Genomic DNA, 17,330 nt, shown 5'->3' on the forward strand with positions numbered 1-17,330 from the left:
CTCTCTCTCTCTCTCTCTCTCTCTCTCTCTCTCTCTCTCTCTCTTCCTCCTCCTCCTCCTCCTCCTCCTCCTCCTCCTCCTCCTCTCTCCCTTTACCTCTTCCCCCTTACTTAAATCCACATAAGAGGCAGCTGTTGGCCCAATGGATAGAATTCTGGGTCTGGAGTCAGGAAGATCTGATATCAAATCTGTTTTCAGGACTGGGCAAGTCTCTTAACCTTTATTTGCCTTGCTTTCCTCAACAGTAAAAAAATGGGAATAATAACAGCAACTACATCCCAGGGATGTTGTGAAGATCAGATGAGGTGATATCTGTAAAGTGCTTAGCACAGTGCATGACACATAGTAGATGCTATAAATGATAATATTAATTATTAACAATAGAGAGAATATATATCTCTAATCCTCTGGAATCATGATTAGCCATTGTATTGAATATAGTTGTTGCAACTTTCACAGTTGCTTGTTTTTATACTGTTGTGATTATTGTATCAGTTGTACTCCTAGTTCTACTCATTTCCTTCTTTGTCAGCCTTGAAAAGTTCTTGGAATTGTTCATTTTTTAATATTGATGTTCTGGCTTTGCTCCCACTTTGTTCTGTATCAATTCATGTAAATCCTTCCATATCTTTTTGAAATCACCTATTTCCTCATTTCTTTCAGCGTGGAAGTATTCCATCACATTCATAAACCAAGACTTATTTGTCTATTTATGAATCGATGGGCATCCTTTTATTTTTATTTTTTCCACCACAAAAAATACTAAAAATATTTTTATATGTAAAAGATACACACACACACACACATACACACACACACATACACACACACACACACACACACACACACACACATTTTTTTTTCTCTTTTAGGGATAGGCCCAGCAGTGAAATAGACAAGTCATAGACTTTTGTATATAATTTCAAATTGCTTTCCAGAAGCTTGTATCTATTTAAAGACCCCCTATGCATCTGTTTTACCAGAACTGTTCCAAATGGATGATTTCCTTTTTTGGGGTGCACCTTTGCCACTCTGAAGGGTGTGAGGTGGCTCAGAATTGTAATTTGCATTTCTCTAATAGTGATATGGAACATTTTTCCTCATATGGTTATAATCTGAGTTTTTTCCTTTGAGAATTGCCCATTCATATTCTTAGACCATCGATAAATTCGGAATGGCTTTTACTCTTATTAATTTTAATTCCTTCTTCCTACATCTCAGAAATGAGAAATCAGAGAAATCTGCTGCAAATATTTTCCCTTATTGCTTCCTTTTTAATCATAGTTTTATTGTATTTGCTTGTGCACAGTTTTTAAATTTTATATAATGAAAATTTAATTTTTATATTCTGTAATTCTCTCTATTCCTTGTTTGGTCATAAATAATTTTCCTATCCATACATAGGTAATATTTTCCATATTTTAAAAATTTGTTTATGATGTGTGACCTTTAAGATCTAGGTCACATTCCCAGTTGGAACTGATCTTTGGGTAAAGTGTGACGTGAAGATCTAAACCTAATTTCTTCCATACTGCTATCCAATTTCTCCAGCTATTTTTGTCAAATATATGACAATATATTTATATATATGAGGACTTTGTGTTTGTTTAGTACATTTATTTAATAAATGTTTTAGATATATTTGCATCTTTATTTTTGTATATCTAATCTTCACTTTACAGAGAAATCTTTCCATGCTTTGTTGTAATCATTTAAATAATTTCTTACAACAAAATATTCCATGGCATTCATGTAACACAATGCCTTAGCTACTACTCAGTTGGTTGGCATCTGATAATATGTCATTCTTCTTCTTCTGATTAGAGTGAAATTTCCCAATAACATATGCTTTTAACTCCCTCATGAGTGTCTAGCATAATCTTAAGCCCATAGTAAGCTTTGTTGAACTGATAAAGAAAGCTAGGAGATGATATACCATAGGATGGAGAGAGCCAAAGATCAGAATATTATTTTTCTTTGGCCTTTTTCTCCTAGGCTGATTACTCACCTGGATTGCCAGATCTGGCTCTTTCTGGTTTTGGACTTTTGATGATGATTCCAAAGTTACAGAGTACCCTGCCATAGTGGTTGACACAGCTTCCCAGGCCTGCATCTTAAAAACTGGTTCAAGAAACTTTTTCTTACCTTTGGCCCAAGTGGTTTTGTCTTTATTAATTTCTAAATCTCCCATATACCTTAATCCCTGGCTAGATGTGCTAATGTCTTAGACCCTGAGTCTGCATAGTTCCTTGGAGTTCTAGATCTGTTCTGATTAATCTCATGTGATCTATCCCCCTTTATTCTTTTTTGCTTCTCCTATACATTAGTGCCTTCTTGTGCCCTTTTCTCCCTTGTAATCATATAACTCAGACCACACGAGTGATTTTTCTTGGGTTTATGATAAAAGAAAATAGTTACATCAAGAAATATTAAGATTAGAACTTCAGGGAAGCTAAAGTTCACATAAATGATCCTATCTAGGACAAGCTGGATGGTCTTTAAAATGGCTAATCCAGTCTTTAGCCAAAATTCTCCAGGTCTAGCCCATCTCCTGGCTCTCCCAACCTAGAGCCCATACTGCTGGGACTTGCTCTTTTGACACTCACCAGAGAAGGATCATTCTTGTCCTGAATATGTCTAGTGTTTTGATGACTTAGCTTTGGCCAACTAGAATGCCCTGGATTGAGTTTGTCAGTTTTATAATCCCAAACTTATTCCACCCAAGGGCATTAGAACTCTTGCCATAGGAATGGGTGAGAAATGAGTGTGTTCCCTAGGTGTTTTAGGAACCTTGAGTTAGAGCCTTGACTTTTGTCTGAATTCACTTTCTTTTCTATTGTTCTCCCCATCAGAAGTGATAAGGAAGTTTCAGAGTTCTCACACTGAGGAATCTATTATGGGGGGGGGGGGTAAAAATGAGTATTATTAAGACGCAGAAGAAGGCACAAAGGGAAGAAAACTGATTACCTAGCCTTGTCTGGCACGTACACATATCATCTCCTAGAACCCTGATGGCAAACCTATGACTCGCATAACCATTTTTGATGACACATGGCCGCATGTGGCGCATACAGAGAAATATGTTATTTAAACGATAAATATCGTGAAATTATGGTTTTTTTCTCGAAGTGACACACCACCCAAGTTATGCTTAGTTTTTTGGCGAATTTTGACACACTAAGCTCAGAAGGTTGCCCATCACTGTCTTAGAATTATCAATCAATGAATAAATCAACAAATGAAAAGAGACATTCATGGACTATCTGGGAGGGCTCAACACTATGTTAAATGGCTTTGAGGGGGACAAAGCAAAAGGACATATAATCATAGGATCATAGACCAAGACCTGGAAAGGGTCTTAGAAGTAATTTAGTCTAACTCCCTTGTTTTACATTGGAGGAAACTGAGGCACAGTGAAGCTAAATGGGTTGTCCAAAGTCACAAAGGTAGTAAGTAGATGAGCTAAGATTCAGACCAAGACTGAAACAACTACAAATACTGCTGTGGTCTCTCTTCCCATAGTATGTGTAATGCAAGGATTCAACAGAACCTTCGCTCTTGCAAAAGTCAACTGTAAACATATGCATTACATATGACATAAAGGGTATTGGATCTAAGACTCATTGGAGAGATTCCTATGGATATCTCTTCCCTATCTGTCCTCAGTTCTGACTTAGAGAGATTGGGCCTGACCCCAGTGTGAGTGGTGTCTTTGTACTCTTTTCTTGTCCTTTTCCCTTATTCTTTTGGTTCTCTCCAGTTAATCAACAGCATCTTGCTTTGGGGGCCTTCCCTTTAATACATAAAATACATGCACCCATTTCCTGTAGCATTAATTAGTTGGTTTATTCTTTTATGTATGAAGTTCACTTTAGTCCCAGAAAAGGACCTAGACAGAAGGGTAAAGGGATGACTAGGTGACAGTATGATGAAGTGAGAGTCATGAGATCTGATTTCAAATCCTGCCTCTGTCTGTATGACCTTTGATAAGCCATTTAACTTCTTGGAGTTTCACTTTCTTCATCTATAAAATGGAGGGTGAGTGGACTAGATTATCTTTCAAAAGTCTCTTTCAGTTTTAGCTTTATTATCCAATGACTAATGACTAGAGAGAAAATACTGAAGAATTCCCTTGAACTCCAACCTGGAAATAACTCTTAGGGAAACTCTCAGATTGCCTAATGATTTGGCTAAGAATAATTTCTAATTTTTATGAAGCAAGAATCAACAGTATGCTGTGGATAGGAATACAGGAACTTAGACCTTAAAATTACCTTGGCGCTCATTCAAATTCAACTCAACAAATATTTATTGAGTATTCAAAAGGCCCAGAATTGTGATATAACTTGTGGTTTAGTCCAATGGCTGCCCCTACCCAACTCTCAAAACTCAAAGGCTGTTATTGTTGAGAGGCAAAATGGGTCAGTGAATAAAACCTGAAGGCACGAACTCAAGAGGATTGTCATTCATTTACTAGCTTATAGGCAAAGTGACCTCCCTAAGCCTCAGTTTCCTCACCTGTGAAATGGATTTAGAACTGATATCTTTATTATGGTTACAATCATAGAGTTTGAATTGGAAGCGATTTTTGAGGTCTTCTAGTGCCATACTCTCATTTTATTGGTGAGGAGACTGAGACCAAAGAGGTCAGGTAGTTTAAGAGGAAGTATTTGAACCCCTTTGTTCCTAGTCATTATTTATTATTTTTGATATTATTATCATTCTGATTGAGTTATTCAGCATATTCATTGAATAATAAAAATGTATAGGTGATTAGGATAAGAAAGAAATGTTCCTCTTGCTCAAGAAGTTTTCATCTAGGTGGGGAGATAATAGAAAAATAATAAGTTATATTTGTGGATTTATGGTTTTCAAAAGTATATTGCATATATCACCTCATATGAGCCTTACAACAAGTGTATGAAGTAGATAATTGAAGATAGGGGTTCTTAACCTGGTGTCTATGAACTTGCTTTTTTTAAAAAAATGTTTCAATATACTGTAAAATTCCTCCTATTAGACTGAATTCTTTGATAGCAGAGACTCTATTTTGTCTTTTTTTTGTACTCAGTAGTAGGCATGTAATAAATGTTTATTTCTTGATTCAATATAATTGATTTCCTTTGTAATTCTACATGTTTTATTTATTTAAAACCATTATTCTGAGAAAGAGTCCACAGGCTTCACCAGATTTCAGGAGGGTTCTATGAAACAAAAAAGCTTAAGAACCCCTGCTTTTAGGACTTTTGTTTTCATACTTGTGGGTGTTCATAATATTGTTGATTAAGGTTTTGAAAGGTCCTTAGAGTTTCATCAATTTTAACCTCTTTATTTTACAAATGAGGAAACTAAGGCACAGACTTGCCCAAGGTCATTCAGATTAATTGGCAGAGTCAGGATTTGAACTCAAGCTATCTAATTTCGAATCAGATTTTTACTACAACAACATTCCTTCCATGGAGGCTAATACAAAAAATAATTTATTTATTATGTCATTTCAGTTATAAATTAATTTCTTCAGGACTGTTTTGTGCCTTTTTTTTACTAAGTTGTAAATTCTCTTTTCATAATTTTCTTGTATCACTTTAATTTCTTTTCTCAAATTTTCAGCTTCCATTTTTATCCTTCTTTAATTATTCCAGAAGTTCTTATTGTGTTTATGTTCCATTATTATTTTTTTGGAGGCTTTGGTTGTAGCAATTTTTATTATTATTGTCTTCCTTTGACTTTTTGTCTTGATCTTTCCTGCTACTATAGTAGCTTTTTATGTTCAAGTTCTTTTTGTTGTTATTGTTTGCTCATTTTCCCAGTCTATTTCTTGACTTTGAACTTTATGTTAAAATTGAGCTCTTCTCACTTGGAGTGGCAAAGTACTGTTTCAAGGTTTAGATTTTTTTATGCTCTTGTTTTCAGAGCTAGTTTTGGGGATCTACAAGTTTCAGTGCTTCCAAGGTGATGTGATCTAAGGAGATGTGTGGTTACTGCTCTCCTATTCGGTTCTCTGACCTTTCCCCTTGAGAGCCCCTGCTCCCTTTCATCTATAGGCATTAGTGCTCCTCTTGTCCCTGGAACTGTGATCAAGTCCCTGCCCCCTTTTGAACAACCCATAAGCATTCCTCACTGTCTTGGAAATATGACCCAGTACTTCATAAGGGGCAATGGAATTGCTAGTCACAGAATAGAGTGCTAGCTGCACCCAGTGCCATTAAAGGGTAACCTTTTTTTGACCAGTTATCTGACTCCCTTCAGTCTTAGGGTTGAGAACTACAAAAGCCGCTGCTGCTTTTGTTGTGGCTACCTCCTAGGCCAATTGCTGGTGTTGCTGAGTATGCTCTAAGTTGGCTTTTACTCTTGTGTCATAGATGTCTCCTGACAACCTTCTAAGTCTATGGGGGCAAATGTATGGCACACATGCCAGACTCTGGCGTGTGTGCCATACATTTGCCCCAGCACAGGGTTCACCAGAATTCATTATAATAGAAAACTAGAGGGATGTGGGGCTGGGATGCTCCCCTCCCCCTTTCCCTCTCCCCTCTCATGCCTGAGGACATTTCTCTAAAAGGTTCACCATTACTGTTCCAAATTGTCTTAGGCTGCAAAAACTGTCTTACCCTCACCTTTTGTTGATTCTTCTTCTCCACAATTTGATTTGAGGCATTACTTTAAAGTTGTTTGGAAGGAAATGTTGGGAGAGTTTGGCTCGATTGTTGCCTCTAATCTGCCATCTTGGCTCTACTTTATGCTTTTAATTTCCTTTTCTTGGCCCACTGCTTTGCTAGCATTTCAAGAACTATACAAAATAATAGTGGGGAGAGTGAATACCGTTACTTTACTCCTACTTATTGGAAACTGTTCTAGTGTATCTCTGTTGCATAAGGTGCTTGCTATTTTTGTTTTAGATAGGTGCTTAGGTCATTAAAAACATCCCATTTTGCCTATATTTTGTTGCATTTTTAGTACAAATGAATGTTGCATTTTGTCAGAGGCATTTTTTTTTCATCTCTTAAGATATAGTCCCATATAATTTGGGATGTTTGGGCTATTAGTATGAATAATTATAATGATTTTTTCCTACTGTTTAATCGTCCTTACTTTGCTTGTATAAATCTTAATTGGTCATAATGAATGATTTCTTGGATAAATCCTTGTAGTCTGTCTAAAAGGGTGTCATTTAAAATATTGGAATTGATATAATTAATGATAATAGTCTACATTTTTCCTTCTGTGTTTTACCTTTCTCTGGTTTAAGTATTAGGACTATATTTGCCTCATAGAAAGATTTTCATAAAGTGCTTTCTGTTTCAAATTTTGAGGATAATTTGTGTCATATCAATACTAATTGTACTAATTGCTTGCTAGAATTCTTATGTGACTCCTTCAAGACTAGGAGTTCTTTTTCTTTGGTATTCTATTGACCTCATGGGCCCTTAAATTATGGTTATAAGGTGTTTCAGCATTTTTTCTAGTTCCACTCACTTACCAAAGAGGCCTCCATAGCATTGACTTCCTACCAGAAGACCAAGACACATTTACTGTTTCCAGTAATGGGACTATTTAATTCATAGGGCTGTTAGGAAGATCAAACAAAATAATGAAGTGAATTAGCAGGCAGGGCTTGTTAGGGAGTCTAAGATTGTTCAATTTACAGCTGGAAGGGACTTTTAAATAATTTAATTAAGTCCCCTGATTATAGAGATGAGGAAACTGGGGCTTAAAATGTTTAAGTGACTTGGACCATATAGCTAGTGTCAATTTGATTTTACATTCATCTCTCTTGTCTTCAAAGTCCAGGCTGGTGATGGCCAAATAGTGTAAAACAAGAAATGGCTAATGGGACCATATCTATACCTTAAACAATCTCCTTTCCTCCTATCCTCACCCCGAGCCACACCAGTCAGGAACAGAATTTTTCCACTTTCAGTCTTAATTTCCATCAACAAGGTTAATAGCATTTCAAAATATTTTCAGATGAGCAATTGATGTTTGAGGTAAGTTCCTTGCCAGCATGAAAATATATCTATTTTGGGAATACTATCCTTTGCTCCATTGTTTTAGCTGGTGGGCAGTAGGTAAATGGCCTGATGAAAGCTATTCTACCTAGGGAACTATCAAGCTTAGGTGCTTAGGATTCCATAATGAAAACTTGGAATGTCAGACTAATGCCATCATTTTAGAGAAGACATTCATTCAGAAATTCAGTTGAGGAATGGATTGCCCATTGATAAAACTAGAACCTAAAGTAGCATTGGAGATGATCTAGTTTCCTTCAACTAATCCTTTTACTTTGTAAATGAAAAAACAGGTCCTAGGAGGATAATGACTTGTATATTACATACCAAGTTACTGGCATAATGTGTTTTCTTCCTAAGAATTTTTAAAAATACTTTTTGTTTCTATACCAAAGTTATTTCTGCAATATAAACATTGTTCCTACCTTTCCCCAGCCTTCCTTTGTAATAAAGAAAAATAATAAAGCATTACCTATCCATATGTTGACTGTATTCAGCCATGCATGCTACAGTTTATATCATAATCCTCTCTTCTTCAGTGGGAGGGAGGTACATTTTCTTCTTTTTTTTGTGATGAAGAAAGTGCTTTGTATACACCAAAGCACTATAGAAGAATATTATTATCATTATCATTATTATTATTATCCACTTTTATTTATTCAATGACCTCCACAAATCAAGGCAGATAGATACCCAAGATGCCCTGCTGTTGGGTAGAATTTCAGGGAGTTCTGACTGCTACTTTTTCTTTACTTCAGTTTCTTAAAAGTACATGATCGAAAAAAACCTCTGTAATGAATAGATGTTGGAATTGCAGCAGCTCACTTTCATATTGTCTTCCTAACAATCCCATGAAGGCCATTGTTCAAGTATTATTATTCTTATTTTATAGATGGGGAAATTGAGGCTCAGGGATGTGGAGGAACTTGTCTAAGGATCATACAGCTAGTGCTTGGCAGAGGCAGGATTCCAACTCAGGTTTTTTACTTCAAATCCAGTAAACCACAAAGCTTTCCTTTGGGGTAGGGAAAATAAGTCATCTTCCAGCTTCCCCTGCGCCCCCAAATTTGGAGGAGAATTATCTAAGCTAATCTATTTTCTGAGGGACCCCTCTGGGTTTCTTAAGTTACTTGCATTAGGTCATGTACTATCTGTTAGGTCAAGAGCTATCCCATATCCACAGCAAATGTAAAATCCAAAAGGCTGTATAAAAACATTGATTTGCTTTCCTTTCCCAAGGGAAACCTACAAAAGGACCAAGTCCTAGAGGTTGTGGTCTGAAGAAAGGAAGCCAAGTGTCTTCTTCATTGGGAGATAGAGAGAGTGAAAACGAAAACAGCCCATCTGGTCCATCCAGTCACTGAGGATCTAGCACGACCCTCCAGAGAATGTTCTTCACCTCATAATGTAAGTATAGTTGATTCCTTTTGTCTCCAGTTTCCTGCCTGAGCTGAGAGCCTTCCAGCTGTGGTTAGGATGTATATCACAAATCTGGCACCAGAGTCTTTTGAGGGTTAATATTCTCATTCCAAACAGCTTTGGTAGGAAGAGTATGGCCTTTGGAATTAGTGATCATGAGTTCTAGTGTCAACTCTGTTAAGTAAGTGACTTCAGACAAGTCACTTAAATCTTCTTGACTTCACTACTGTGAAATGTGTTCCTTGGATTAGATGTCCTCTAAGGTTCCTTTTAGATCCTTATCACCCTCTCTCTCAGCTATAAATCCTATGATCCTCATACCCCTCCCATTCCCACCAACTTTTTTTGCCATATGGTGTAGGGATGAGTGTGTAAAACAGACATCTAATGGGAAGGCAGCAAATCTATTTTAGTAGGGAAAGTGACAGTGAAAATCATTTGTCTTTGTGAATTCCACCTCTTCTACCTTCTCTTCTATCCTCTCCATACATCTCAATCTTTGGAATTCTTCACTGGCTCTAGGCTAGCTTTGGAGTTGAAAGCCTAGAATGGGATAGCCTTAAGGGCTTTAAGAGACCAATGAAGATGTGTCCTTTTGCTGATTCAAAGAGGCCTCATCAGAACAGTTATATGGAATAGTACATAAAGCACTGAATTTGGTGTCTTGAAAATCTGAATTTGTATCCTAGTCATTTAAATTCTTCCAGCCTCAATTTTTTCATCAGTAAAATAGTAAAATAAACACCTATCTAAGAGGGCTGTTGTTATAAGGAACAAATGAGACAATATTTGTAAAGCATTTCACAAATCTTAAAGTGCTGTATAAATCCTATTATTATTGTTGTTGTAATTACTTGATGAATCTAGAGCTGCTCTTGTCTGAGCTGTGGAATCCATCACATATGACCTAAAGCTGATCCATATTCCATTAATTCATTGAAGTTTCAGCCATTAAAGAGTCTCAAGATTCAGGGTGACCCTCAATACAAACCAAATCCAAAAAGATCTTGTGCCTTTTTGGTTTGAGTCAGCCCTGAACTTATAGGATTGATTCCTCTAGCCTACATTGATTTCAGTCTTATTTGAACATTCATAGCACACAGTTGGGAGGGGAGATCAAAGAAATTATTATATGATGCCACAAGTTGTATTATTAGTTCTTCATGTGTAAAGAACTTTCTTGCCTGTTCAACTAGGTTATAAACTCTTTGAATCCAGGAACTATGTCTTCTGGTTCTCTTTTGTCTCTCTCACAGTGTCTAGGACTGAGTTGATGAAAACAGTACATGATCGATAAAATCTCTGTAATGAATAGATGTTGGAATTGCAGCAGCTCACTTTATATTGTCCTCCCAACAATCCCATGAAGGCCATTGTTCAAGCATCATTAGTCTTATTTTACAGATGGGGAAATTGAGACTCAGGGATGTGGAGGAATTTGCCTAAGGATCATACAGCTAGTGCTAGACAGAGGCAGGATTTCAACTCAGGTTTATTACTTCAAATCTAGTAAACCACATGGCTTTCCTTTGGGGTAGGGTGGGGTGTGTGAAGGGGGTCACATTCCTCTCCACTTACTATTTTGAAAAACTCCCATTACATCTCCTCTTCCTGGTGATTATTAATAGTCAAATGTCTGGCAGTGGCTTACAGTTGTGAATGATTTGTAGGGCTATTTTGTATGTTTTTGGTTCCCTGGTGCTGAGGACCAAGCTGGGTCTTAGTTCTAGCCTTTATAGCATATATTTCACATATGAATAATTCATAGCTCTGTTTAGCCACTAACCAAAAGCTACTGCAGGGTTTCTCTATTACAGTAGGATTCTTCAAATATTATTTGCCCATGAATCACTCTGCTTTACTTTTCAAAGACAATCGGCCCTTGCAGTCCTTTTTCCTCCCCCGTATATAGCCAGTTACAAGAGTGAATCAGTTGTTGTTGCTTTAAAAATAAACGTAACCCATATTTTCCTTAGAGAACCAGTAGGGGTTAGTGAATAGAATGCTGGAATTAGAGTTAGGAAGACTGGATTTCCATCTGGCTCTGAAACTTACTCGTTTTTTGAAGGTAACCATATCACTTAATTTCTCTGTGATCCTCTTTAAAACTATGTTATGGCTAAGTTAAAAACTAAGTATGGCTCTCCCCACTGGTAAACAGGGGTCTTAAACCAAGACATGTACTTTTGTTTAAAGTATCAGTAAGATGAACTGATGCAGAGTGAAATGAGCAGAACCAGGAAAACATTGTACACAGTAATAGCAATATTATGGGATGATCAAATGTGATTGACTTTGCTACTAATGGCAGTACAATGATCCAGAACAATTCTGAGGGTTTTATAAAAAAAGAATGCTATCCACCTTCAGAGAAAGAACTGTTGGAGTAAGAATGCAGGCGGAAGAACATGATTCATCACTTGTTTATTTGGGTATATGTTTTGGGCTTTTGGTTTTATAAGATTATTCACTTACAAAAATGAATAATATGGAAATATGTTTGGCAGGATAATACATGCATAACCCAGATTGAATTGCCTGCCAGCTGTGGGAGGGGGGAGAGAAGAAGTGATGGAGGCAATTTGGACCATATGAAACTTATTTGGAAATTTGTTATTAAAATAAAAATTATAAAATTATAAAAAGTATGAATAAAAATGAAATCTATGCTTCAAACCCAAAAGTCACCTTCTAAATCTCACCTAAGATCAAACTTTAGCTTTAGAGAATAAAACCATTAGATAGATGCTTCTGTTTAATCATTTGAAGCCTAGAATTGACTTCTTTTAGCTTTCTTCTTCTTATTATTATCATAGGGTCATAGAATTGTGGGACTAGAAAGAACTTTTAATATCATTTAATTCAACTCTTTCACTTTACAAATGAGAAAACTTGAGTCCTAGTAGGGCAAAGTGATTTGCTTGGGGTCAGTAATTAGTAAAGTGGAAAGGCAGTAAATGACCAAATCGGGATTCAAACCTGTACACTTGGTGTGGATGTATTGTATGGGGTGGCATAAAATGAAGGATTGCACCAGAGAATGGGGCCAATGTTTATAAAACCAGACAAAAACATCCCAGTGAACTGTTTTTCCCCCTTTCTCTTCAGTCTCCCTCCTTATTTTGCACTTTCAAAATGGCTCTTGCAAAATCTTTGGAGACTTCAGAGAAGCACACCACTTTCAACTTCAGTTAGTCCCTTATGAGGAAAAGATTTGTTTTCAACTGTAAATCACTTGCCTTTCTCATTTATTGACAGTTGTCTTCTTAAAAGATAGCAGCTAGAAATGATCTCTTTCCCATGAAAGGGCTTCAAGAGGGTTTTGGTCTTGACTTTCTGGCATTGTAGTTCAGGTGGCAAAGTATTATAAAACAAGCTTGCACTGGGGTGGTGATGACTTTGTTTGTTTTGACAACCTTAGAGTAAAGTTGGAATTGCAACCAATTATTGGGGAAATAGAGAGAGGATTCTCTGCTTATTGCAAAATGGGCTAAAGATGAGATGAGAATGAGACATCGTGATCAAGTTGCCAAAGAAGCCCCAACATTGGAGATTTGGAACTCCTCTCAACTTGATTATTGCTTCAAGTAGATAAAGTCAGAATCTAGAACCCACTATTCAGAGAACACAGAATTAGTGTGAGTATATTCTTATGGACAGGAGGAGGGAATGAAACAGAGATTGAAGGGAGGAGTCAAATGAAGACCCAGTAAATACTGAGAGTAACAAGTCCATAACATTCTGCCAAGATAGTTGTTAAGAATGCATGAGCATAATTGTTAAATATGACAGTCCAACTCAGCTGATTCACTGAATCACTGAATCAGTGGGTGGGGGTGAAGAATGCTAAATTTGAGCATGGTTTCAGTTGATGATATTGATGAGCTGGAGAAGGTCCAAAGGACGTAGACTAGCATGATGAAAGCTCTTGAGACCACATCAGTTCATGTTTATAGCTCAGAGATCAAGAAATCTGCAGCAGGGGTTGAGTTGTAGTACCAGGGCAGGAAGAGAAGAGATGTGATGATCATTTTTCTTCATTCACCTTTCAATTATGCCCAACTCTTTTTGTGACCCTATTTGGGCTCGTCTTGACAAAGGTACTAGAATGGTTTGACATTTCTTCTCCAACTCATTTTATAGATGAGGAAACGGAGGCAAAGAGGGTTAAGTGACTTGCCCATCATCACAGAGCTAGTAAGTGTCTGAGGCCAGATTTGAACTCACAAAGATGAGCCTTCCTGACTTTAGGCCTGATGTATCTACTGTGTCACCTTGCTATAACTGAACAAGATTACTTTCTGTTAGGACAGTCAGAAAAGCTTTTATGGAAAACATCCAGGAAGAGATCAAGTGCTTCCTCTGAAATGGGGTGGTGGTGACTACAACTCTGTACCTACCTTACCTTTCAGGGCTTCCCTCTCCCATGCCTTTGTGTAGTACAATCATTCCCAGAGACTATGGTGCTCCCCTCTCCTATGGCCTGTCTCTCTCCACCTCAATCCACAGCTTTCTGGAAGACAGGTTGCCCTTTCTCTTGACACAACTATGTGTATGTATATGTATATGTATATGTATATGTATATGTATATGTATATGTATATGTATATGTATATATATATACCTGTCTTTTGCACTGTAGTCAGACTATGCTCTTTGTTGCCATGCCCATTTCTCCCTACCCCCATCTATGCCACCATTTTTATTCTCCTAGCCACCTACTTCCCTGAAATTGCTTTTACCTTGGGTGAAAAAATTCCCAATTATAGTCCTGTCCATTCACAAATGGAAGTAGCCCAAAGAAAGCCTGTCACCCTTGGAAACTGCCCAGGGGTCTGACAGAAGGGCAATGTGATTATTTTCCAGAGGTTACCTTGCTTCATCCAACTCCCAGCTCTAGAGAAACCATTTTAAGTTATCCAAATTTGACTCAAAGATTTAAAATCAAACAGACATAAGGGGTGACCTTGGATTCCAAGCTGATTCTTCCACTTGACCTGTGAGTCCATCCCCATTCTCACCCTTCAAAGAGATGTTTAAGGAACCTACCATTTCATTAGTCTGTTCCTTATCCACAGGGAGGAAGGAACAAATGGCAACAGTTATTCCCATTCACTGTTTGCATTGTTTGCCCCAGAATGAGGGCATCCCATGGGGAGAGGCATGTTTGGAAGAACAGGGAAAGATGGGAGGGAGGCTCATCTGGCTTGGGTGGAGCTTGGATTTTCCTCTTCTAATAGCTGCCACTACCTTTCCATCTCTTCTCAACGGCTAGACTTAGTGGTGTGAGTCTGGAGTTCCTTTCTTCATTCCCCCGGAGAACCCCACTGCCTGTCTCTCATTTGGGGTTTCTGAATTATAAAATGATGGCACACTTAAACTCCAAGAATAACTGGGCACACAGACAGAAGGCAGTCATTTTGCAACTGGAGCCAAGCAAGAGTTATTAAGAAAGGGAGCCTACACTGCAGCATCTGTTCCACAAATGCAAGGAGATTAGGGGCCAGGGATAGGGAGGAGGAATGGCTCCATGAGGGGCAGTAGCTTGGGGTTTCATGCACGTTGCAGCATGGTATCCAGGCCTGGCAATCTGAAAACCTGGGTTGGAGTCCTGGATCTACAAATCACTGGCAGTGGGACCTTGTGGGCAAGATGCTTCATGACTCTTTTGGCCATCTTTCCTTCATCTTTAAAACAAGGCATTTGGAATAGATGATCATGGGCAGCTATCATCCATGGAGTCATGAAATTGGACATGACTGAACAACATTTTTCTGGTCTTTCCTTCTCTCTTTTTTGTTTCTGCCCAAGAGAGCCAGGAGAACAAGAACACAAAACTCCCTGAAAAAAATTCTTTTGCCAGATACAACCCAGAGTCCTGTATCTGAACTCATCTGGCTTAGATCCAGTTTAGATAATATGAGAACCTGGATAATTTGAAGAAATGTGTCTGGACTTTCTCTGGCTTGGAAGGGGCTAGAGAGCTGGGCAGAGTGGGGAACCACCCTGCTGTGTCATAAAGACCAAGCACAGTGATAATTTCCCAGCTGGAGAGGGTAGAAATAATTTAGTAAGAGAATGGACCAATAATAAATATGTATTTATATAACAAATATAATAATAATTCATATAATAAATATAAATACAAAATAAAACAGTCTAGATAAGTTAGAATATATATAATTCTGGAATGGATTGGGATGGGTTGGGATGAAGATAGTTTCCATTTAAGAAGACAGAGAAGATCAGGGACTTAAGAATAATCTAGGAGGGAAAAGTCACAGAATAATTAACCAAACAATTACTGTAAGCCAATAGTATTTTTCAATAAAGTTCTAATAAGGTCACTCCCTTGCTCCCAAAGCTCTGGTGTTTCCCTATTACCTTTAAAATGAAATACAAACAATCTAAGACCGAAGAGCCTCCACAATATGGTTCTTTTAACCTAGCTTTCCAGTTTTATTTCATTTATTCATCTTCCCATTCACTCTGTTCCAGACAAAGTGTTTCCTGTCTCACTCTGCACTTTCCCATTCATATAAGTCTGTAACATTGTCCCTCCTCATTTCTACTTAAAATTATTTGCTTTCTTCAAAGTTCAATTCAAGTGCCATGTTTTCCATAAAAGCTTCTCTGACTATCCTAACAGAAAGTAGCCTTGTTCAGTTGTCTCTGACTCTTCATGACCCCGTTTGGAGTTTTCCTGGCAGAGATACTGAAGTGGTTTGCCATTTCCTTCTCCAGCTCATTTTACAGATGAGGAATGGAGGCAAGCAGGGTTAAGTGACTTGCCCAGAGTGACAAAGCTAGTAAGTGTCTGAGGCCATATCAGAACTCACAAAGATGAGTCTTCCTGCCTCCAGGCCCAGTGCTCTATCCACTGTAGACCACTTTCCTCAAAAATGCCAAAAATATTTGTCTTGATCTCTCCTTTGAACCCATCTGTCAATCGGTCATTCAGTAAACATTTATTGGGGCAGCTAGGGTAGCAAAATAGATAGAGCAACAGATATGGAGTCAGAGTGGCCTGGGTTCAAGTCTGGACTCAGAATCTTTCTAGCTATTTGGTCCTGGACAAGTCACTTAACCTCCATTGACTCTCTCTTACAGCTCTTGACTTAGCATTGATACTAAGACAGAAGGAAAGTTTTTATTTTTTTTTTTTTTAGTTTATTAAAGGCATTATATGCCAGGCATTGTGCTATGTACCTATCATATGTTGTTTTGCATATTTATTGTGTATTTGTCATATTTCCTCCCTTCCTCCAACCTTTTAAGACTGTAAACAGTGATCTATACCAGAGAAACAAAATGGTGGAGACATTGTCCAGAGTACGACATGTATTTCAGTGGGCAGCCTATCGAGTTGCCTCATCAGTACATGTATCTTGGACACACACCAAAGATAAACAGTGAATTAATGTTTGTTGAATTGAATCAGCAAATATTTGAGCCTCAGCAACATGTAAGGCACTATGTTTATAAGCAAATATTAGACATGGTCCCTGCCTTCAAGATGCTTATGGTCTTGTTTGGGATATACCTTAATTAAGAAAGAGCCTTAGTGTTAACATTTTATGATTCTGTGATTTTTATCATTGTAAGTTCTGGCACAGTAGGAAAAAAAATACCACATTTAAAGCCAAAAGTTCTGGGTCTGAGTTCTACTTTTTGTCAGTTACTAGCTATATAATCTTGAAAAACCCTCTATTTCCCTTTGGGTCTTAGTTTCTAAATTTATAACATTAGGCAGTTTAAACGATTTCTCTCTCTCTCTCTCTCTCTCTCTCTCTCTCTCTCTCTCTCTCATTTCTTTTTCTTTCCTCAGCAATACCTTTTTTGAGGTAAAGTCAATATCCAATCAAGTTTGGAAATTTCAGAGATATCAGCTGATCATGACGT

Source organism: Gracilinanus agilis, chromosome 4 (assembly GCF_016433145.1).
Source record: "Gracilinanus agilis isolate LMUSP501 chromosome 4, AgileGrace, whole genome shotgun sequence".
Taxonomy (NCBI): domain Eukaryota; kingdom Metazoa; phylum Chordata; class Mammalia; order Didelphimorphia; family Didelphidae; genus Gracilinanus; species Gracilinanus agilis.